This window comes from Medicago sativa, chromosome 5 (assembly GCF_051527215.1).
Source record: "Medicago sativa cultivar Bolivia chromosome 5, Bolivia_mono, whole genome shotgun sequence".
NCBI classification, from domain to species: domain Eukaryota; kingdom Viridiplantae; phylum Streptophyta; class Magnoliopsida; order Fabales; family Fabaceae; genus Medicago; species Medicago sativa.
Genome location: NC_140753.1, coordinates 1,661,307 through 1,685,284, shown reverse-complemented (window position 1 = coordinate 1,685,284; position 23,978 = coordinate 1,661,307). Strand labels below are relative to the sequence as shown.

At 30.3% G+C, this 23,978-nt stretch overlaps 1 long non-coding RNA gene across 1 annotated transcript; it reads right to left on the bottom strand.

Moving 5' to 3' along the window:
* Positions 1 to 554: 554 nt before the first annotated feature.
* On the bottom strand, positions 555 to 1,471 carry LOC146918992 (uncharacterized). Its single transcript, XR_015011315.1, has 2 exons — positions 956 to 1,471; positions 555 to 833 (listed from the first exon to the last, which is right to left on the bottom strand). It is a non-coding gene; the product is annotated as an uncharacterized LOC146918992 (long non-coding RNA).
* Between the last annotated feature and the right edge of the window lie 22,507 nt (positions 1,472 to 23,978).

Below are 23,978 nucleotides of genomic sequence, written 5' to 3'. Positions count from 1 at the left end.
ATATTATGTACTTAAGGTATGATTTACAATTAATGTTTTGCAATGGTCATGCTTATAGTTAATGGTAAGTTAAGCATATTTTGAAGACACAATCATATGCTTAGATAGATCCTTATTCAGCCAATAGAATATCACATGAAGCATTGGGCCAATCCTTATTAAATAATCATAGTCTTCAAAACAATGATATGAATCATGGTTTACAACTTAATTTGTATTTTGCATAGCTCAGGGGACATCTAAGACAACATAAAATATGAAAATTAAGACAAATTTATTGTAAATGAAAACAATGAAATCAATCGGCGTGATATGTATGGAGTTATGAGCTTGTATAGTTCACTGCAATTGGCAATTAGATGATGCTATACTATACACCTTTCTGATATGATCTCCAAAAAAGTAATCAAATAACCACATAATTTGAATATGACATAAAGTACCTTGAGCACACAAACTATTAATATGAACCCAACATTAGTATTAGTTGCAGGGGTTATAAAGTACTCCCAAAATATTTATGAGCATACCTTTGGAAGAGATAGTGACAATGATTATTAGGGACATTTTTTACTTATTCAAGAGTAATGTCATAACATTATTAGCAACCATTTTGTACAGTTTGAAAGGCTCAAAACATGAGCTATCAATGAAAGTGCTGCTATTTTGGAATTTATAAAAAAGGCTAGGCAACCTCCCTCTCGGCTAATAATGAATTTATCATAAAAAACTCAGATTATTACAAACAAACAAAAAAAAGCTCATAAGTTCGCATCTTCAACACGGCTGGCTCATAGACTTCTTGTACTCATAATCAGTATCATAAATTGCTGCTGTTAGAATGAAAATTAAAATCAGAATTTCAGATGAGAAAAAATATTAGAAGCGCTACGATATAAATTTGCTAAACCAATTAGCTAATACATATAAGTAATACTAACTATAGAAATTGTACCTTTAATCAAATATTAACCATGCAGACTATCTAAACTGATGAGAGAGATTACAACAAAAGATGAATGCAAACAACTTCAAGATCAGACATTTTGTTTCTCCTTAATTACCTGGGAACACATAAAACAAATCTTGTTACGATTATAATAACATCAGTTGTTAATGTGAATATCTAAGAGAAATAAATAATAAAATAATCTTAACTTTGGGGGACTGAAATAATCACAATTCACAACCAAACATGTTTGACTTTTGTGAAGTAAAAGTGATCATAGAAAGGTAAAATTGATTTTTTTTTCCAAGATCAGTTGAGACTTGCATAGGGATATAGCATTGTTGTAGCTTTCTGATCTGGACTTTCTTTTATGATCTCAATAAAAGTAATATCACAGTCAATGTACCCGAACCTATTTGCGTGCGTGTTTGGTTGTACGGTGGGAAGAATTAATTTTGGTTAAAAGTGATTTTCACTATAAGTGATTTGTCTTTGGATACATTCATGCAAAATTGATTTACATTCCAAGAAAAGGAAAGTATACTCACAGTTTCGAAGTCATACTCGACGATGTATGTTATGTATTTGAGTTGTAGCTTGTTAATTGCCTTGTCATATTCTGAAACTGGGTTTTTCAATAGAGGACCTGGCAAGGAACGAAAGTGAAATTTGTTATGTATAAACGGCAACAAAAAAATAATATAAACAAAATAAAGAGTTAAACATTTAGGAATATGTGTTGAAGTGTCTACCAGTTAGGCAGTGATAGGAGAGGAGAGTTTCCATGGTTCTTCCAGCCATAGGTCAAGAATTGGAGAAAGGATTTCTGATTTGCGGCTTTATTTGTTATAGAAGCTGATAGTTTAGTGTGGAAACAAAATAGGAAACAATATAGAACCGTGATTGGCGTTTTTTTTTGTTGTGATATTTATCCGTCCAATCTGTTTCCTTGATTTCCTTTTATTAGGATTTCATGTTTATCCTGTGATTTCCTTTTCTTTTTTTTTCTTTCATAATTAACGATTTAGTTAGGATAAAACAGTAATTGTAGCCATTAGGGTTTTGGAAAAATTAGGGCTTCAAAATAGGCTTGGGACAACTTTTATATATAGATAGATAAGATGAGTAATATTGTTAAAAATTTTAAGTGTACAAAATAAGAAAAAACAACTATGATGGAAAAAATAGAATATATATGCAAAATACTAGGAATTCGTTGGAGAGATGGAGAGTAACTAACAATTGTTTGTTTTATCAAAAAACTAACAATTGTTTGTTATGAGAGAAAGATTGTCCAATAAGTTTATTGGAAAAAGAAAGTGTGCGCAAAAAAATATGAATTTATAAAAAAAAAGCTCCAAAAATCCAAATAATTTTTTTGACCGAACAAAAATCCAAATAATTATATAAAAAGTTTCATAATTTACACATGTTAATGCAATAGTGCAATAAAAAGAGTAGATAAATAGACAAGGAGTGATCGTCTAAATACTAGTAATAAATAATAAAGTTTCGTTTAAAACTTCAAACTTAAATTCTCCCGCAATCAAGATTAACTATGACCTTTATTTAAAAAACTGAAAGATAAACATTAGTGTCGTTTAAGCACTCATTGATTAATAAAAAAAATTGTGTTAACCCTCTTCAGCTCTAGTAATTCAGAGTTTAACCATAAGACGATGAAAATTTAGTAAAGAATTGTTCCAACCAATAATTAAATCTAAATTATTTTTAGCAATTCATCCTTTATGAATCTCATTAACCACTTTAGTCAAATTGTTTAATTAAAACAAATTTTACTTTCAGAATAACATTAAAAATTTACCAAAATAATGAATATATGATTATACTATATGCACAACCAAAAAAGTTTTTTTTTTTTTTGTGTGTCAACTCTTTGTTTTTCATGTGAATGGGCTCTGATAATCCAAGATGGTAAGTAAAAGATAACAAAAAATTGTTTAACCTACAAATCAAACTTAGATTCTTTTAAATATTTGGTCTTTTGAGAGAGATCATTAATAACTTCAATTGTTTGGTTCCATACAAGGTATTCTTTAACCGATGTTCCAAGGCAATTGCTAATTTTCTCATACTCTAAAACGCTAAACACAATTTTCTCTCTTTTTCTTTTGGGATAAGAAATAGTAAATGCAAGATTATTATTTTCATAGGAAATATTAAACATAAATTTTTTTAATTTTGATAATAACTTGTCGAGTAACAGAACAAAGAATCTAATGGAAAAATATGTAACCAAAAAATTTCAATGGAAAAATAACAAAAAAAATAAAACTAAGAATTTTAGAAACTAAGTCGTGAGAACTCGAATGATCGTGAAATTAACCTTTGCCCAGTTGATAATGATGAGCATCAGAAAACTCTTACTAAATTTTCCAAGAATCAAATAACTTGCTCTTGCATCCATCAAGCAATTTGTTATTGTTGACCTCCTTTTTATTTGGCTTCTTCACGTTGTTGTACCACTTTCTAATTTTTTGCTTCACACTTTCTTTCTCTTTCTCTTTCTCTTCCTTTTTTTCCGAAGTTTGTCAAGGGATATTGCATATACACATACTTTTGCCTAGACTTAGCCAATTCCTTGTAACTGATAACTTCATTAGTTATAGGATTCACCCTTCTCTCGAGTCTTCATTATTTCTCTAGGTTGCACAAATTTCTTGAACTAAGAGGGACCGAGCAACATTAGAGTTGGGGTTTTGATGTATGTTATAGCATGTGTGTTTACAAGTATATATAGTGTCGAGTTTATGTATACTTACTTGGGATTTAAGATTGACTCACATTAAATTGGATGCTAATCTTTTTTTTTTTTTAGAGGAAAAATTGGATAGTAATCTTGTGCTGTTTGATATTTTTTTGATCCTTTATTTTTTGACAAAATCCCTTTTTGAAGTATCTATGAATTTAGTAATCTTTTCTGTTAACATTTGACTTAGAAAAAACTAGTAACACTTTTCCAAAGGAAAAAACAAACAAAACTTAACAATAAAATTATGAGATTAATTGGAATAGATTGACAGTGCAAAACAAGTTTACACTGTCGTCAACCAATTAAAATCAACCAATTAAACACCTCTCTTTTTTTTTTGAAGGACACGGTATGTATGATGCAGATTGTAAACTAGGAAATAAAATGTCAAAATTTGAAAAGTAGGTTGAATGCATTTATTATAAAGATTTTATTTGATTTTTCTTTTTTTAACACTTAGGGGGTGTTTGTTTCAAGTGTAGCAAATTTATTCCTAGGAATAACATTCCCTGGAATATAAAGATAGGAATTTTATTCCAATGTATTTAGAAAAAATATGTTTGGTTAACATTATAATATTCCAAGGAACCTTAAAAATAGGGAATATAATAGGTAATTACATAAAATTTTATTCTCATCTCCATGGGAACTTTATTCCCACCATTTTCTTTGGGAAAACTTCCTATTCCCAAAAACATTTTATACCCGAGAATAAAATTTAGTAAACTTGTAACAAACGTAGGCATACGCATTTTTATGATTTTATTCCCGGGAATCTACAAATATAACTTGAAACAAACACACTCTTAAGATGAGGTGTTTAATTGGTTGATTTTAATTGGTTGACAGTGTAAACTTGTTTTACACTGTCAGTCTATTCCAATTAATCTCTAAAATTATAGGTGTGAATTTAGTGCTTCTATTTAGAGAAATGATAGGGTCACACTCTCTTTACTAACACTCTCTTTTAACACATCCAATAAAAACTAGTCATGTGTCCCACTTTTTTAATTCAATTAACTTGAAACATGTTCAACCAGTTTCTAAATATTTGATTTTTTTTTAATACTCCCTCCGTCCCTTAATGTAACCCCCCTTTGTATTTTTCACATTTCTTAAGAAAAGTTGTCAGTGTAATTAATGTGTATTAATATTACCAAATTGTCCTTTGTTTATATGTGTATTAAATTTGACTATTCATATTTCAAGACAAGTTAGTAGTATTAATTAGGGGCATGTTTAGAAAAAAAGTAATAAATGCATCTAGTAATTTGAAAAGGGGGTTACATTTAGGGACAAAAATAAAATCAAATGGGTGGTTACATTAAAGGACGGAGGACGTAATTTAGGACACCAGTTGGAGAGAGAAATAGAAGAAGAAAAAGAAGTGAGAGAAGAGTGTTGAGACTTGAGAACAATTGCAGGATTCGATCTTTCTCTCTTTTCTATGAGGTTCATTTCTGATTTTTCTTCAATTTAATTGCTTTAAATTTAATGAAATTTCAGAAGTTATAAAAAGAATTTCGGCACTCTTATCGGTACAGAGTGATGAATTTGAACTTCAACAATCAACCAAACGACAATCTTTTTGTTCCGCGGCGAATTCTCCGATCTCCGGCAAATGTCCACCGTCGTTCTTGTTTATCCCCCGATTTTGAGATTCTGATGTGATCTTGTTGTTGAATTTCAAAAAGACGACTTCACTTTCTTTTAAACCAGAAGTAACAAGAGATCCACTGCTTTCGTTATTTTAATGGTTTTTTTACAAGACATTCTCCAGGGCTGATAAATTTTACTCCATTAGTTTAGTTAAAAATCACTTGCATGAATTTGCTCCAAATCACATAATCAAAACACCAGATCATCAAAGATTGTTTCTCAACACTCTTCTCTCACTTCTTTTTCTTCTTCTCTTTCTCTCTCCAACTGTTTTACTAAATTATTAAAAAAAAAATCAAATGTTTAGAAACTGGTTGAACAGGTTTCAAGTTAATTGAATTAAAAAAGTGGGACACATGGCTAGTTTTTATTAGGTGTGTTAAAAGAGAGTGTTAGTGGGTGTGATCCTAGCATTTCTCTTCTATTTAACTATCTTTTTGGTATTTTAATGGTACGATTTGTCAATTATACTCTTTGATAATTACTTTGATCTTTTTCAATAAAACTAATTAATGTTATGTATTTGGAAAAACTAAATTTTGTTTTTTCAAACAAAGTTTTTTTTTAAAAAAAAAAACCTAGTTTGTTTCTTGTTATGTTAAAATTGACAATTGTTTGTTATGAGAGAGACATAGTATGCAAAAAAATAGGAATTTGTTGGAGAAGAAGATAGTAACAAACAATTGTTTGTTGCGAGAGGAAGATAACATATTAAATTTAGAACAAAACTTAGGTACAATTCTTTAGGTGCTTTTTGTATGGTTCTTAACTAAAAATATACTTTTTTTGCATTGCATATAACAAACTTTAAGAAAATTATGGATTTGAGAAAATCTTGGTAAATTTAGTTAATAATCATACTAAAAGCACCTAAGAAATCGTACCTAAGGGTATAACATGAACTTTTAAAGTTCCTATTACACCCTTAAATTTATTGGAAAGAGAAATTGTGTGAAAAAATATGAATATATTGTTGGATTAAAATAAGGGTATAACAGGAAGTAAATGTGCAAAATTACACTTCGCTAATTTGGTGTTAATATTCTAAATCGACACTTAAAAAGGAACAGCTAGAGTATCAATTAGTGAAAGGAAAAACTAGTAATCAACTTAAGTGTCCGTTTTTCCGCTCTTTTTATTGCGCTAACGTTTGGAAATATGACGGTGTTTTTATGAAATTTTGATTTTCAATACAAATATAAATATAAATGCTTGTTACTTTCAAATTATGAAAAATCAAACTAACTATGTTTATCTATTTCAATGACAACAACAATATAACAAAAATATATAATATAAATTATTATCTTTAAATGACACTAACAACAATCATTATTATAGGAAAAATTGTTTATGGGTATAACTGAGATAATAAAAAAATCAGTCAAAAATCTCCTAATTTCTTTATATACAGTACTAACGGAAGGACGATCTCTCGAATGTCTGTATTTTTGTTCTTTTAATTTCTCTAACACGTGTAAATTATTAACGATATTTTATATGAATTTTGGTTTTGATTAAAATTATAAGTACAAATATTTGTGACTTTCGGATTGTAACAAACCAAACAAAATAACATTCTTCTGTCACATTTGTTTAATGATATAGTTAAAAGGAGAAAAAACCAGCCCAAAATGGTTTAAGGAAAAGCTAGCTAGAATAAAAGAAGAACACATGGGAATATATGCAACTATATACGTTGAGTCCTTCCAATGGTCTTTATCGAGCGTAGGTATCCACTTTATTTTTGTGTTGGTGATCACATACTCGATCAATATGTCTCTCTTCTCTTTTGACTCCTCTGGTGGGGAATATTCTCATCCCAAATCCATATATATGTGTGTGACAACGTCATTAAGAGTCTAAAAATGATATCATAATTACGGCATAAGCAACGATGACAAAGGATCCATCAGAAAGAAAAAATATCGATGACAAAGGAATAATGATATACACACATCACTTTATGTTTTACTCCATTTAGGAGTAGAAATTAACATAGATCAATTTATATTTCTCTCAATTTAGCAGTACATATTATCATACATCACTTTATATTTATCTTCACTTATCTTTGAAAAATAAACCATCAAATTAGTCTCTAATGTTACAAAACTTTCTAAAATAAATCTTTATATTTTAAAAAAGTCACCAACTTACAAGTTAGTTCATATATTTAATCTGTTACTCAGAGGCGGAGCTATGTTATGACAAGGGAAGGCCACGGCCCCCCAAACATTTGTATAAATATCATATTATGCCTATGCTATTACACTTACTATACATGCTTTATCCCAGTGGTTAATGTCAATCTTAAACATGCAAACTGAAGTTGTATGTTTGAACATGCTTACTACTAGAGAAAAAAGGAACCCCAACCAGCCAACATGAATTTATAGTATATTGGCTAAAATAATATATTATTATTACGTGTGTATAAAATAAAAATATTTCAACGCGCACACATAAATAAAAAAATTAAAACAGAAAAATTTAATCATTCTATTGAGCAGAAAATGCTTTGATGATATAGTCATATTTGTAGGCTTATGTACTTTGCCGTTTTATGCTATTAACATGGATGTTGTGAGTTTGTTCACAGATTCATCCTTTTTGTTTTTAGCGAATTTGTATTGCATCGATGTACTCTATCAATTTGAATGAATGAATGTCGTTTGTTTTGTGTCAAAAAAAAATGCTTTGATGATCACAATCATTTGGACACATAATTGCATAAAATAGATAGTACAATTTATTAGAAAAACACATTTTTAATTCTTTTCTCTTTATACGTGCACAAGCGTGTGTGGGTGTGCGCATCTCAATAATGTGCTCAAATACTTGTGAGTTGTGACCGTATAAAATTTCCACTCAATTAATATCATTTATTCCTCTTTCCTTTTAATTTTTCTTTTTTGCATGTCCAAACATTACTTATATTTAGATTAATGTCCAAAGTATTTCTCATATTTTGGCCCCCTCATAAAATTTGACTTGGCTCCGCCACTGCTGTTACTATCGAATATATCTTTGTATTTTAGCAACTAACTATCAATTTGGTTATTAATATTTTAACAACTATTAGTTGGGTCCCTCTCTCAAAAAAATAAATCGACTTAATCCTTTTTTTTTTTAAAAAGGAATCGACTTAATCCTTATACTTAATTACTTACTACCATCTCTCTAATATGTTGTTAGAATGATTGATATGAGTGAAATTTAAAAGAATCAGACATATTTAAAATATTCATAACGTCAGAGACTTTTTTAAAACCGTCTAACAAAATCATGAACTGTGATTTACTAAAAAAAACATCACTATATATCATTATGATTTTTAGTATCATGATCATGTTATAACTAGTTTTATTCTGTCACGTGTAAATGTGTGCATTTGACCACAATTTTTTTTTTTTAAAGAATCGCATATTGGTATATGTGTGTCAAAAAAATGTTATACTTGTGTACAAATTTTTTTTCCAAAATGACTTAAAAAAGAATTGCTCACGAGAAACCTTCTAAAAAAGGCAAAGTCAAATTTTCATAGAAACACAGTGTCATTCGACATTCGGGACAAAATCACAACGAAAATAGTTTTTTTATCATCCTCTTTTGATAAAACTATACAATAAACGTTACCATCAAAGACTTCAGAGTCACCTTCCACGTGACTAGACTTCATAGTCATAAATATTATCTCATTTAATAAGTGAATCCAAATTTGAAAATAAAAAGTGGATGTAAATTATTAATTAACATGACTCATGAAATTAAAGATGACAATGAGTATGAATTTGATGAGTACTACTATTCGTGTTTTGTGTTTTGTGAAAAGGGGGGGTTAGAAGTTAAAACCCCCAAAGAAACTAAACTAAACTAAAAATCTTTGAGTACCAACGCTACTAGCAAAAAAAAAAAAACACAATATGTAAATCTTCAATAGATAAGGTTGAGATAAACTAATCTTTGTCTAAACATCAACATCTTGATTAGTTTCTCTGAATAAATGAGAAAATTTCACGTACTCTATATGTGTCGCGAGGACTCCAATATCATGCATCTATGACAAGAATGAAAAATAGAATAGTCACCACTTTAATGTTCAAACCATAAATATGTCCAAGAAATAAAACATATTGTTAAATCAAAATATCATGAAGATTCAAAACTATGTTTCTTGTATAACAACTAACGTTATACAACACTACAGAAGAGGGAACATGGTGCATTGATACATATACTAATACAACAACTAATTCAATGCTACCTTGGCATCTTTGCAGTATAAGCAACGTGTGAGGGAGATTGTAGTATAAAACAAAAAGGTTAAGAGTAAGATCCAATTATCACGAACCTATGGTGCTGGGGCGTTCATGCATAGTCTGACCCACACGGCATTAAAAGGCAATATTCATGAGTTATGAGTAGGACATATTAATTGTTATGATGACGGTCATAGGGTTGAAAATAAAAAGAGAAACTCAAAGCTTCATCTTGATTAGTTATTTGATTTGTGTGAGGCAGGGTTCACGTAGTTACTAGTTAGTACATCGTTGACCGTTTGATCAAGATTGAATGATTTTGATTCAATCTCGATATTTTAAATTATAAAATTAAAATTTGTAATTTTTTGAACTGGATGATATTGTTGAAGCAACTACTTGATATCTTGATGCATTAATGTGGGATCAAGAAAAGGAATGTGAATTCTTGCAACGGAATAAAACTAATGAAAGTTCCAAAATTTATATTCTTTGTAACTCAGCACAAGCAAAGACAGTTAACAAAAGTGTGACTTCAGATATTAAAATAAAGAAAAGATAAACCATATACTAAGTTTGTTCACATCAACGCGGTTTTTCTCTTTGTCATATTTTCACACCAACAACAATGTTTTTCAACAAATTTGGTAAAAAGAGGTAAATAATGGTAGGCAACCTAGGACATACACCAACATTTCAAATTACAAAGACAATTTGTAGAGTTACAAACCCTTCCTTCCGGAGAGTTTACAAGGATAAAAATAGCCGACTTTACAAGGATATGCATGAGATGCTACATTAGTTTGTCTCAATCGACAAATTTTGAAAATTAGCAAAATATTAACTTGATGTTGTTAATACTTAAGGATATAATCATTTAACAAAATTAAAGGGCAATGCTAGCTAGTTGAAACACAAAAATAACTTACATTACAGATATTGGTTGATGCAACTTCTCTTATACATGCATGGTCAATGAAAGTAAAAGTAAATGAAGGACAAGGAGAAATTTTGAAGAGTAGTCATTCATACAGCACATAATTAAGCTAATAGTCATGTTCAACAATGAACATCATGTTATATCAAATTTCAAGAATAAGAGTTTTAGAACTGATCTTCTGCAAGTTTTAAGAAAGGAAAGCAATACTAAAAGTATCATGAAAAAACAAACAGAAAAGAACTCTTACCTGTTACTTAACAGGTGTTGAGCACTGAACTTTCTTGTAGTAAAAGAATGGATTCAATTGTTAGTAGGAAAAAAAAAACAAAAGCTTATAGGAAACTTAGAGTTGAGGGGAATGAAGCCTGGTCCGAAATCATTCCATTTCATATCCTTGGTGGTCTGTCTGTCTATAATGGTTCAGAAGAAGAATGGTCTCGAACCAGACAACATTCCCCTAAACTGATATTTCGTACGTGTGTTTGTATTCTTTGTGGGGGAAAAGTATAGAGAAATTAAGGGATGAAATTGTGATAGAAGCATAGAGGACTGTTTGATTTTGATTTGGTCATGCAATATGTTTTTTGTGGTCCCTTCCCCTTATATACGTGAAGGTAGGGAAATTGTGTCCCCCCATCTTATTAATCAACCATTCAACTGTCTATTCAATCATTAGTACTAAGGAGAATTCTACGGTACAGTCACCCAAATGACTTTTCCAATAAAGTCAAACATTTTAAATCAGTTTGTGGAAAACCGGCTTTAAAAGTCCAAATAAAAATGGAATTTATTAAAGGACCAACAGGGAAATGTATTTTACAACCCTTTATATTATGTCCAAACTATCAAGATATTACACTAGTTAAAGCACAAATTAGATGGTGCAATACAACGGCTGAATATTTTCTAGATAAATATTTATATGAAAGCCATGAAAATATAGATCATTTTTTATATAATGAATATAAAGGATTAGCTCAAGATTTAAGGAATAAACTTAAAGAATTAGCTAGATGAGTGAAGAAAATAATACCCTCACAACAAGAGTTAAAGCTTTGCTTGACGAAACCAAGAAATTAAATGAGAGATTTGAAAGACAGATTTCTTTTCTTGAAACCTTACCTCAAATCTATAAACAAAATAATTTGTTTACAAAAGATTATGAGCAAGGATTAGAAAGACCTCATGAAACTTGGGTAAATATGGAAAAAGATTTTCCGTGTTACAATAAAAATGAGAAATATCCTCATATATATCATTCTTTTAATCCTCAGTTAAACAATATCACTGATATGATTAATTATCTAATAAAAAACTGTTGTAAACAACATCTTTCTCTTCAAGAAGGGGGGAAGAATAAGGAAAAAATCGAAATCGAAGAAAAAACCTTATTTGCTAATTATAAAAGATGAGTATAGAAGAAAACATAGAGTATCAACTCGAAAAATTAGATCAACTTATGGCTACTTTAGACATAAGCGAAAAAGATTCCATTAAGGAAGAACCTGAACCTAAAGATCTAGAAGATATTATCTACGACTTTAGTTCCGATGATGATTCAAAAGACGATGGAAATTTCGTTAAAATAGAACAATTAGAAATGGGCGAAAGCTCAGGAACAAAAAGAGAACCCTCTTATAATTGGAATGCAGAATTCCATAGGGAATTTTCCCAAGCTAAATACCAAAAAATTCCTATGAGTTATATTCCCAAACATAGTGTAAACGATGGAAGTGGAATTTTAAATATTGATTGCGTTGACAATCTTGTCCAAGCCATAAGAAGTTGGTATAATAAAAATACTATCCAGATACAGTTAGATAGTGACTTAAAAGGTCTAAGCCCAAAACAAATTTTTAATTATCTTTTGTGTAGAACAGAAGGTAATGCATATAAATTTCTGGCCGAAAAACCTGAAGAAGAACAAACTGCAGAAAACAGTATGGGAATGATAAATAAAATCTTTGAATGGCTTTTAAATGAATTCAAAGGATGGCAAGATACGGTAGATTCAAATACCGCCTTTAACACTGAAAAATTATGGAGAATAATGAATTTATCCATATGTAATCCTTGTTACATAGAAAATTATATTTGTGAATTTTCACAATTATATTATGATTTAAATAAAGACACTAGAGAAAACCAAAAGGTTGTCGAATTATTTTACCAAAAATTACCTATGTCTATGTCCCAAATAATTCAAAACGAATTTAACAGTGCAGTATCCTCAGGAACGGTTAAAAATACTTTAGGAGCTAGAATTTCTATTCTTAGAAATTGGATACAAGAACAATGCCTAAAGAAACAATCAAAACGAGAAGCACGAATAGGATTGTGCTGTGATAGAATCCAAGGGAAAATTGGAGCATATGGTTGTGAAAAAACTAGGAAAAGAAGGAAATATCCTAGAAGAAAGAAATTTAAAAGATTTTCCTATGATAAAAAGAAACATAGGAAGAAAAAATTCTATAGAAGAAAAAGAGAATACCCTAGGAAAAATAAAACCTGTCCTAAAGGTAAAAAATCATGTACATGTTGGTTATGCCATGAAACAGGACATTATGCTAATGAATGTCCAAAGAAAGTTTCTAAAGAAAAGAAACAAGTTTTAAACATGATCTATAGAATAGGTTATGAACCAGTAGAATCAGACTCAGATTCTGATTGGGAGCATCAAAGTTTCTATGAACTTTGTACAGATTCCGAAGATGAGCAAAACCAAGATTTTGAGTAAAGGAAACCCTAGTGCTACCTTTATTAAAATAAAACTTCGTAAGAAGGAGATTTTAGCCTATTTAGATACAGGCGCTACATTATGTTTTGGAAAACGAAACATATCAAGAAATTGGGAAAGATTAGGAAAACCCAAAGAAATAATTGTTGCAGATAAGTCAAAACATCAAATATGGTTTGTTTTGAAAAACATCTCAATTACTATAGAAGGTCATGAATTCTTCATACCAACAATTTATCTCCATGATTCAGGATTAGATTTAATCATTGGAAATAACTTTTTAAAGTTATATGCACCGTTTGTGCAAAATGTTAAAACTATTTCTTTACTTTGGAAAAATTTAGCAAACCCCAAAGAAAAAACAAAAGTTATAACAACAAAAATTATAACTAGAAATGAGATTATTCAATTAATTTCTGAAAATCTTATAAACCTAAAGAGTATTTGGGAAGAAGGTAAATTATTTTTAAATCTTGAAGAAATAGAACAAAAACTTGATGCTGTATGTTCAGAAGATCCTTTGGATAATCTGAAAAATACAAATCATGAACTTGTTACCATCAAATTACGAGATCCTAATAAGGAGATTAATGTAAAATATAAAATGCCTTATTCAGTACAAGATAAATTAGAATTTCAAAAGGATATAAAAGAACTTCAAGAAAAGAAGTTAATTACTCCATCTGCAAGTCCACATTCAGCACCCGCTTTTTATGTGACAAATCACAATGAAATAAAAAGAGGAAAAGCTAGAATGGTGATAAATTATAAGAAACTCAATGATGCTACAATCGGAGATTCTTATAAATTACCACGAAAGGATTATATTTTGCAAAAAATAAAAGGATGTGATTGGTTTTCATCTTTTGATGCAAAATCAGGATACTATCAAATCAGACTTTCAGAAGAAACTAAGCCTTTAACAGCTTTTTCATGTCCACAAGGACACTACCAATGGAATGTTCTTCCATTTGGACTAAAACAAGCACCATCTATATACCAAAGATTTATGGATAATGCTCTTAGAGGATTAGAACATATATGTTTGGCATATATTGATGATATTTTAGTTTTTACAAAAGGAACTAAAGAACAACATCTTAAAGATGTAGAAATTGTTTTAAATAGAATTTCAGAAAAGGGAATTGTTATTTCAAAAAAGAAATCACAATTAGCAAAAAAAGAAATCGAATATTTAGGCCTTATTTTTAAAGAAAATGGCACCCTCGATTTATCTCCACATGTTCAGGAAAAGATCCAAGCTTTCCCTGATGAATTGAAAGATCGAAAGCAAATTCAAAGATTTTTAGGATGTTTGAATTATATTGCCAATGAAGGATTTTTCAAAAATTTGGCAACTGAAAGAAAGATTTTACAGAAAAAGATATCTGAGAAGGTTCCATGGTCATGGACTGAACAAGATACTTTAACTGTAAAAACTATTAAAAGAAAAATTAAAGTTTTACCCAGCTTATACAATCCAACAGAAAACGATTTTTTAATTGTTGAGATTGATGCTGATAAAACAACCTGGGCAGGTTGTATGAGAGCTCTACCTAATGGTAAAGCGATACTGAATCTTGATGATTCGGGAAACTATGTTGGTGATGTAACCCATCAACAAGGAATGAAAGATACTGGAGCAACCCAGTACACTAAGTCTAGTAGCTCGAAAGAGAAATTGGACAAACTCTCTGATTCATCAGAAAAATTAGTATCAAAAGATACTAAGATTGATTATTCTTATGAAAATATTAAAAATAAGATAAAAGATGAAGATCTTTTACTTTGTAAATATGTTTCAGGATCATTTACAGATACCGAAACAAGATATCTAATTCATGAGTTAGAAACATTAAGTTGTGTTAAAGTTTTAACAAAATGGCAAATGGAATTAATTCCAACCAGATTTTTATTAAGAACAGATTCCAAATATGTAACTGGATTTTGGAAATATGACCTTCGCGTCAATTATAAATATGGAAGACTTGTAAGATGGCAAATGAAACTCCAACCGTTTCACCCATATATTGAATATATAAAATCTGAAAAGAATTGCTTTGCAGATGCATTGACAAGAGAATGGAAGCAGCTATAAAGACATTACAGAATTCTCTCAGGCAAAAGCAGGAGCAAATTGCCTCTGCAAAAAATCGTCTAGAAACTCTTCTTTCTGAAGAGGGGGAGATGATATTAACAATTCAAAACCTTGAAAAACTATACAAAAAAGAAACATCAACAGTTTCAGAATCCAAAAATACTGAAAACTGGGATCTGCTAGGACAAGATTCTGGAAAATTCAACTACTATGTAAAATACTCAGCTCCAAAAGAGTCAAACATCCCAATTGAGTCAATAGAACCAAAAGGATGGGAATCTTCAACAACCCCAACAACTGTCCTTGCAGATTTACCAAAAACATCTTGGGCCGATAAGGTCGAAGAAGAAGAAGAAAGAAAAAATGGAAAAGAAAAAGAATTCATTGATCAACAAACAAGTCAAAAGATTGACAGTCAACTTGGAGGTAAAAAGAAAGCTTATGTAATTTTTGATGGACCTATGAAAGGTATCTACCAAAACTGGGAAACCACAAAGTTACATACAAACGGCAAAAATGTCAGATACAAAGGGTATGAGACCCTTAAAGAAGCAAAAGCAGCCTACAACGCTGTTTACAAGGAAGTTGCAACAGCAGACAATATAGTCCAGCCATCAAAAATGGAGACTAAGAGAAAAATATCTGTAGATAGAATTATCTATGGAGAAAGCAAATTTGTTAAAGAAGTCACCATTGGAGACTACTACAAAAACTGGAGATGGTTAACCAACTACTCAGAAGAGTTAAAAACAGAATGTTTTTATCCTAGCAACAACGGGATAGAAGTAAAAGCTGTAACAGTTCCAGGCGTAGGAAAAGAATTAGTCAGATCATTCTATGATTGTGGAATGATTAAAACAATGTATCTTCAAGAAGATGCAGGAAGAAAAATTCGCGAACTAGAACTTCTTCCAAAAGATATAGGCGAAATCGCTTATAAGTTTAACAATAGCTTCGCAAAAGGTAAAGAGTTCTTTTTATCTTTCACTTCAACTTATCCATGGTTTGAAGACAATGAAGTTATTAAAGCCAGACACTTAATCAAGATTGGCATTTCAAATCATTCATATCCAACAAATGATGGAAGAGATGTAGATCCAAGACCAGAATGTTTTCTGCATCAAATGGAAAAATTCTATGATACTCTCATCAGATTTGGAGTAAAATTACCAAACTTCAGGGTAATTACTGCAAAGGAAAGCTTTCTAATCTATAGTGACTCAAGAAAGCAAGCAAGAGAAGAACACCTTCAGCAAATTCTAAAGTTCGAAGAAAACTTTAGTGGGCTTGAAGCAGACTTGGGCCGTCTACCCGACCCAATCCAACAGGAGTGCTGCCGACACTTTCAAAAGTACAAAGGACACCAATGCAAGTGGTGTGCAAAAGACATAAAAAACGTGGCAGACAAAGAATCGTTGTATGACAGTGACGTCTCACCAAACAACGAAGAAAATGTAGAAAATTAGTGGGCATGGGACCCATTTAGAGATAAGCCTTATCTCTAAGGCAATTATGTAATATAATTTTCTTTGTCGTTTTCTTCTTTCTGTCATGTTATTTCTTTTCCGTGTGCTGTAAAGGAAAGAGACGTTGTGCCAACTATGAAGGCCAACTTGTGAGTCTCTCATCCTATAAATAAGGGCCTCGAAGCTCATTTGTAACTACCATGTTTTGAAGCAATATAAGTTATATCGTTTGATATGAGCTTGCCTCTTAGTTTTAAGAACTAGTGGTCCTATAGTGGTAAAACACTATAGTTGAGAATTCTTGAGGTAATACTCTGGAGGAATTCGCCCTGAGTTGGGATAAACTCAATACAAGCAGAAAAAACTGTTGAAGATCAGATTGCTGAAGCAAAACAACCCATATTTTTGAAGAAAAATCAGGTATGAATTTATCAAAAATTATTATAAAATATGTCTGAAGTTTCATATTTTGAAGGAACATCTAGTTATCATGCTGATAGCATAATAGATAATAAAATTGAAGAAGCAGATTTGTCTTTAACTGCTGAAGAAAATTTTAAAAGAAAGTTTAGTAAACTTAAGGAATTTCTGTCAAGAAAAAATATTCTAAAATTTGGAATAATGGTAGGAGAGGAAGCAATTCCAATTGAAACAACTAATGGAAAAATAGTTATATCAACTATAGATAAACAACAAATCGATAAAAGACTTGGAAAATTTTCTGAGAACGAGAGAAAAAAGATTGGTTATATTCATATATCAACCATTCAAATTCTAATCAAAAGTACCTTCATGAAAGGTATTGATTCACCTCTAGAAATAGCTCTAGAAGATTCTAGAATTAGAAATAAAAAACAAGCAGTAATTGCAAAAGGAAATTGTAATCTAAAACATGGAAAGATAAAATTTGATATAAATTTACAGATGGGATTATCCCTAAAAGATATAGATTTGAATAAATCTATAGTTTTTCATTATAAGCTAAAAGATTCAACATTTATGAAAGAAGGTAATCATCCTTTTACAATTTACTACAGAATTAATTATGCTTTGAGTAATTCACATCATAGCATAGAATTCATAGGAAAAGAAACAATTCATATTGATGAGTTATTTACACCATTAATTACTTTGGAAACACCAATATTTAAAGATATCACGAGAAATAGTTTTTCTCTGATAGAAGCAGAAAAGAATATGTTTGAAGAAACAGAAAAACCGTTGTTTAGAAGCCAAAGTCTTCGAATAACATCACCGAACAAAGATCAAAAAGATTTTAGCAAATCATTAAGTTCTCAAACTATATTTGAAAATGATACTTCATCCTCATTCGAACCACCTAGAAAGGATTTCGAAATAAGCAGAGAAAAAGAGCTTAAGGATCTGCATGATTCTATAAAAACTCTATCGATACAGGTTAATAAGATTAATCAAAGACTATAAAAAGTCAAAATGCCTGGTCTAACTCTTAAATCAGAATTAATACTTTTTAAAACTAGGTTACAACATCTAGTAAGTGATATAGAATGGTATTATGATCTAATATCATACAAACAAATAATATATAAAGCTCAAACTTTAATGAGATCTCATATAGATTTAATTGAAGATCTGGTAGAAGAAATGCAAGAAAATCTCACAGAGATTCAAATGAAAAGAGCAAAAATTCTTTTAGAACCTTTTTGGGGCTTAGAAGGAATTGAACACCTTATAAACGAAGCTCGAGAAAAAGATAAAGCTCGAGAAAATTCCGCTGGTAATTCTGCTGAAAATCTATAATGCCTGGATTAAATCTAAAAACAGAGTTACAACTCTATAAGCAAAGACTAGAAGAAATAATTTCTGAAATAAATTATCAAAATACAAGAATTATATTAAAACAAATTCTTTTTGCTTCACAAGATTTAATAATCTACCATGTAGGTTATATTTCTAATTTATTAGAAGAAATAGAAGATTCGAATACTCTTACAAGTATTCAGCAAGAAAAAGCAAAAAGACTTTTAGAACCCTTTCAAGGTTTAGAAAAAATCGAAAAAATGTTAAAACAAATAAAAACTGATCAAATGCTAGAACAAGAAAACCTCCGCTGGAGAATCAACAATTAAGATATGCCTGGACTAGATCTTATAACAGAATTAAGACTCTTCAAGAAAAGACTAGAAGACATAGTCTTTGAAATAGAATTATATTATGAAAGAATTGTTTTTAAACAAACTCTTTACAATTCTAGAGAATTTGTTTTATATCATATAGAATATATTGAAGATCTATTAAGAGATACAGAAGATTTAGAAAATCTTACTCAGATACAAAAACAAAGAGCTAAAACACTCTTAAAACCTTTTCAAGGATTAACTAAAATCGAACAAATGTTAAACGAAGTTCGAAAAAATTCCGCTGAAAACCCCACTTCAAACCTGGTATCAGAGCAGGAAACACAATCCTAAGGGATAAACATGAAAATAAAAATAAAAAAGAAATTAAAAAATATTTTTTATATAAAACAAAAGCTTTTTAAAATCGTTTTTCCAAATAACCGATTTAAAAAGACATCCACGTGGCACTCTCCCATTAAGCCACAAAAGCAACTTTTCCAGAAAAGTCATAAAAACAACTGCACCATAGCAGTCCCCTAGTACTAAAACATATTTACCGAAAAAAAATTAGTAATATAATATATTTTCATTTCTTAAATCCATCTAATTTCCCTTTTTTTTTTATCATGATCAAACCTCTCCTCAGCTACTTAAAGGGTCTAAATCTTTTACCATTTTAGATCAATTCATTGTTGGTTAATTTTAGAGTAAATAGTCAATTACCACCCCCGAAATTGTAACTTTCATCAAAAAACCCCCTGAATTTTGCAAAACGTCAAAAACCCCCCCTGAAATTGTCAAGCTTCTGTCAATTACCCCCCTCCGTTAATTTCCTCCATCCAACATGATGATGTGGCCGTTAACTGCCACGTGGCACTGCCACATGGTCAGAAAAGTCATGCCACATCATAGGGGGTAATTGACTATATTTTATTTATTTTTTTTTGAAAAAAATCTGATTTTTTTTCTTTTCAGTGGGTGGCACAAATGTTAATTTTGAAAAGGAAAAAAATCAGATTTTTTTCAAAAAAAAAATTAAAAAATATAGTCAATTACCCCCCATGACGTGGCATTACTTTTCTGACCATGTGGCAGTGCCACGTGGCAGTTAACGGCCACATCATCATGTTGGACGGAGGAAATTAACGGAGGGGGGTAATTGACAGACGCTTGACAATTTCAGAGGGTTTTTGACGTTTTGCAAAATTCAGGGAGGTTTTTGACGAAAGTTACAATTTCGAGGGGGTAATTGACTATTTACTCGTTAGTTTTACATTAATTCATAATAAGGCCAAATTTATATGTCTCCCGAATATGTAGTGTTAATTAATCATCTCAACACAAATTAATGGTGGCATTTACCATGGGAAAGGTTAATCCTTTCCCACCATGGGAAATGTGACATTTTACCTACAGCTGGCAGTGTAATAGGTTGTAGGAGCTTTTTTTTGGAGTATTAGTTTGGACAAACAGAATTTTGTGCAATATTAAACTAACATTTGGATTACACCTCCCCTGTTTCCATTTGCAGACCACACTCACGTTATCTAGAGCAATTAAATTGAGGTTTCGGTAATTTTATTAGGGTAAATTTCTTTTGCAATTTTTTAGAGCAAGTGTACGCAAAACACAATAAGCAGAATCCACTGTTCACAAATCACCTTAATTTCAACTGTTTTTGGTATATTAGATCTCTCTTTATTTTCAAGAACAATTAAATTTATGTTTCATGTCTTTTCAACAAAAAAAAAAAAAAACAAGGTTATCTTATGCAAGTCATGAAAAAAATCCTATATTTGTATAAGATAACCTTGTTTAATTGTTATAAGTAACGAATCGGGTAAATATAATTTTATATTACTTTTATATTTGTGTGCTAATTCATTGAATTTTCACTTTTATTTTTTCTTTAATAATCAACTAAGTAAAGAATTATTTAAAAAATATATATAATATTATAAATAATTCTTTACTTAGTTGATTATTAAAGAAAAAATAAAAGTGAAAATTCAATGAATTAGCACACAAATATAAAAGTAATATAAAATTATATTTACCCGATTCGTTACTTATAACTTTAAATATCAAATATATAAATATCTATAACCATAACGTGCATAATTTATTTAATATTGTTTCTTCGCCGTTTTAGTTTACGACGTTTGTACGAAAATGTTTACAATTTTTTTTTTGTGCTAAGCATTATTTAAACAAATTAAAAATATTATTTATAAGAAGTTTTATAGGAGTATTTTATAGTACTTTTTTATTTTATTTTTAAAAAGTAATTTTTTTCCTATAAAAAAAGTAATTTTTAACACTGGTCAGCCCATTTAGCCCGCAGCCCGTGTAGGGCCGAGCATTGGGTAGTATTTTTTAAGCCCGTATTTTTCAAGCCCGTAGAAAGCCCGATAAATAAAATAACATTTTCTCTATACTATGTGGGGTCAAAAATTTTGTAAAATGTCAAAAAACAAAAAGTTAAAAAAAGGTTAAAGATGAACAATCTCAACCATTCAATTTTTTAAAAAATATATTTATGGCCAAAATTTGTCTTTCCCATGGTGGAAAAGGATTAGACTTTCCCATGGTAAATGCATTAATTGTGGTCTTTGGAAAAATGAAAAGAAAAGACAATTGATAGTGTTAGTAGGACTTGTATGTCTCATTCATGGCAAATGTATTCAAATCAAGGAAAGATTTGGCGCATTAGTAATTTATCAAACATTCTACGATGCGACATTGTTGAGTGTATGTTAGGATTGACGTTGAATTTGACGAAGTTATGATAACCTACACTGGTTTTGACAAAAGTTGTATTTTAAAGTTTTATTAATAAAATCATGGTTTAAATATGTGATCAGTCCCTGCATTTTCACCATATTTTGGCATTAGTCCTTACACTTTTTTTTGTTTGGTTTTAGTCCATGCACTTTATAAATAAATTGCAGTTGGTTCCTACCGTTAGTTAGCCGTTAAAAAAAAAGAAGGAAAGTTAACAGAGTACCATGTGGCATATAATTATTGGCCAAATTTAAATAAATTTTTTTCTAACCCTCCTCACTTCTCACTTCACCTTCGAAATTTCAAAGTTGTCATTGATAGAGCAAACTAAATGAAGAACTACGTAGTCAATCAGAAATTTGTGACCATATATAACAATATGAGGGGCCAAAACTTCATCAAGGTCTATCCCAACATATAAACAGTGTTATCATTACTTTTTTTAACATTCATTTTTTTTTATTATTGGATTAAATTAATACGGGTCCTACATTTTAAAAATGAACGCTGCATAAAATGGTATAACTTACATTTATTTGGCTCAACGAGATAGCAAATATACAGAGTTTTAAAAAGAGTATTTCTATCACTACTCCTCAACATGTATACGTCTAAATTGTCCTCTAACTAAATTGAGGTTAGACGATCAATTTTTAGCATGGTTCTTAGCGTCAACCATATCCTCCATAAGAACATAGCATTGTATAGTTTTGGAGAGAATAAGTGATCGGCAACACGCGATGACCCTTCAAACAAAGAATGGTTAATCTTCCTCTTGTCAAGTGTGAAGTGAATGGAAAAGAAACCACCTATCATACTAGGAATATCGATGATTCCCTCTTTACATTAGTTTCAAAGCAAATAGTTCTCCAAGACCTTGTAATGGATCTTCTTTCCCAAGGCATTAACAATTAAAAAAATTCCCATGGTTGAGCTCACTGTTCCCATTCTTTATCCTCTAGAGGGATAACAAAACCATTATCTATACATTCATGGACTTCCTTCGACCCCAAATCCTTGTTGTCGCCTTCATGATGCATTTGTTGAGATTATAATGGGCATCCTCTCCAAACTCATTAAATAGGCTTAGCATTATATCTGAATTTGATGAGTGGTTCCTATAATTATGGATATTTTAATTTATTTGATTAATTAATAAGTGAAATAATGTTGGTTAATTGTATTTTTGTTGGTATTTTTCCTACTAGTGACTCATACATGTGATGGTGGTGCAGAGAGGAATTAATGTTGAAATCATTAGTTTCCTTTTCTTTAACTATTTTCTACTATATGACTATTTTCTACCATTTGTTTAAGAGTTTTTCCATCACTTCTATAATTATATAATAAGAGTTAGTTTAGTTAATTATTACTACATGAAACATTGTTTAATTTAGGTAATTAATAATAGAAAGAGAGTTTTGACCGGAAATTTAAACATCATTTAATAATTTAGTTAATTAATAATTAAAAGATATTTTTGGCGGAAAATTTGAACATCTTCTAATAATTTAATTAATTAATAGTATAGAGAGAATTTTGGGAAAATTTGGAGGAAAAAAGTTATAGATTATAATTTTGATGATGATGATATAATAATGAAATGAAAAGATAGATTGTCAAAAAAGATATGAAAAGATAATGTAATTAAAAGTGAGTGTATTAAATTAAGGAAAATACTATATCTCCCGACAAAAAATAACCCGAGAGTATCACGAATTACGTGTAACCTTTAAATTGCCTATTTTATTTCAATTTTGTTTTCTTTGACACGTTTGTGTGTTATCTCGTTTCTCTCTCAGGTGTTCATCTCTTGTTTTCTTCTTCCACATACCACAACTGTTTCACCGTCCCTAGTTCCATGGTGTGTATCACTCTTCCAAAACAAATCGTGGTGGTTGATTCTCCAACTCATTGCCACCGTCTCTTCGACTTGATTCATCGTTTATGCGGATTGAACTGAAACCCAAGACAAAGGCAACATTTTCTCTTCTCCTTTCTAGGGTGTTTGTAGTGTCCCGTACATTGTAAGTGTACGTCTTTGTTTCTCCCACCTCCATTATCATCACATCGTCGCCTTTCCTTTGTTGTCATCGTTTGTCGTCGATCGTCGTCGCCATTCCTTTGTCGTTGTTCGTCGTTCGTCACCGATGTTTCATCACAAAACCTCTCATCATCACTTCGCTGAAGACTGAGTTCTATCACAGAACC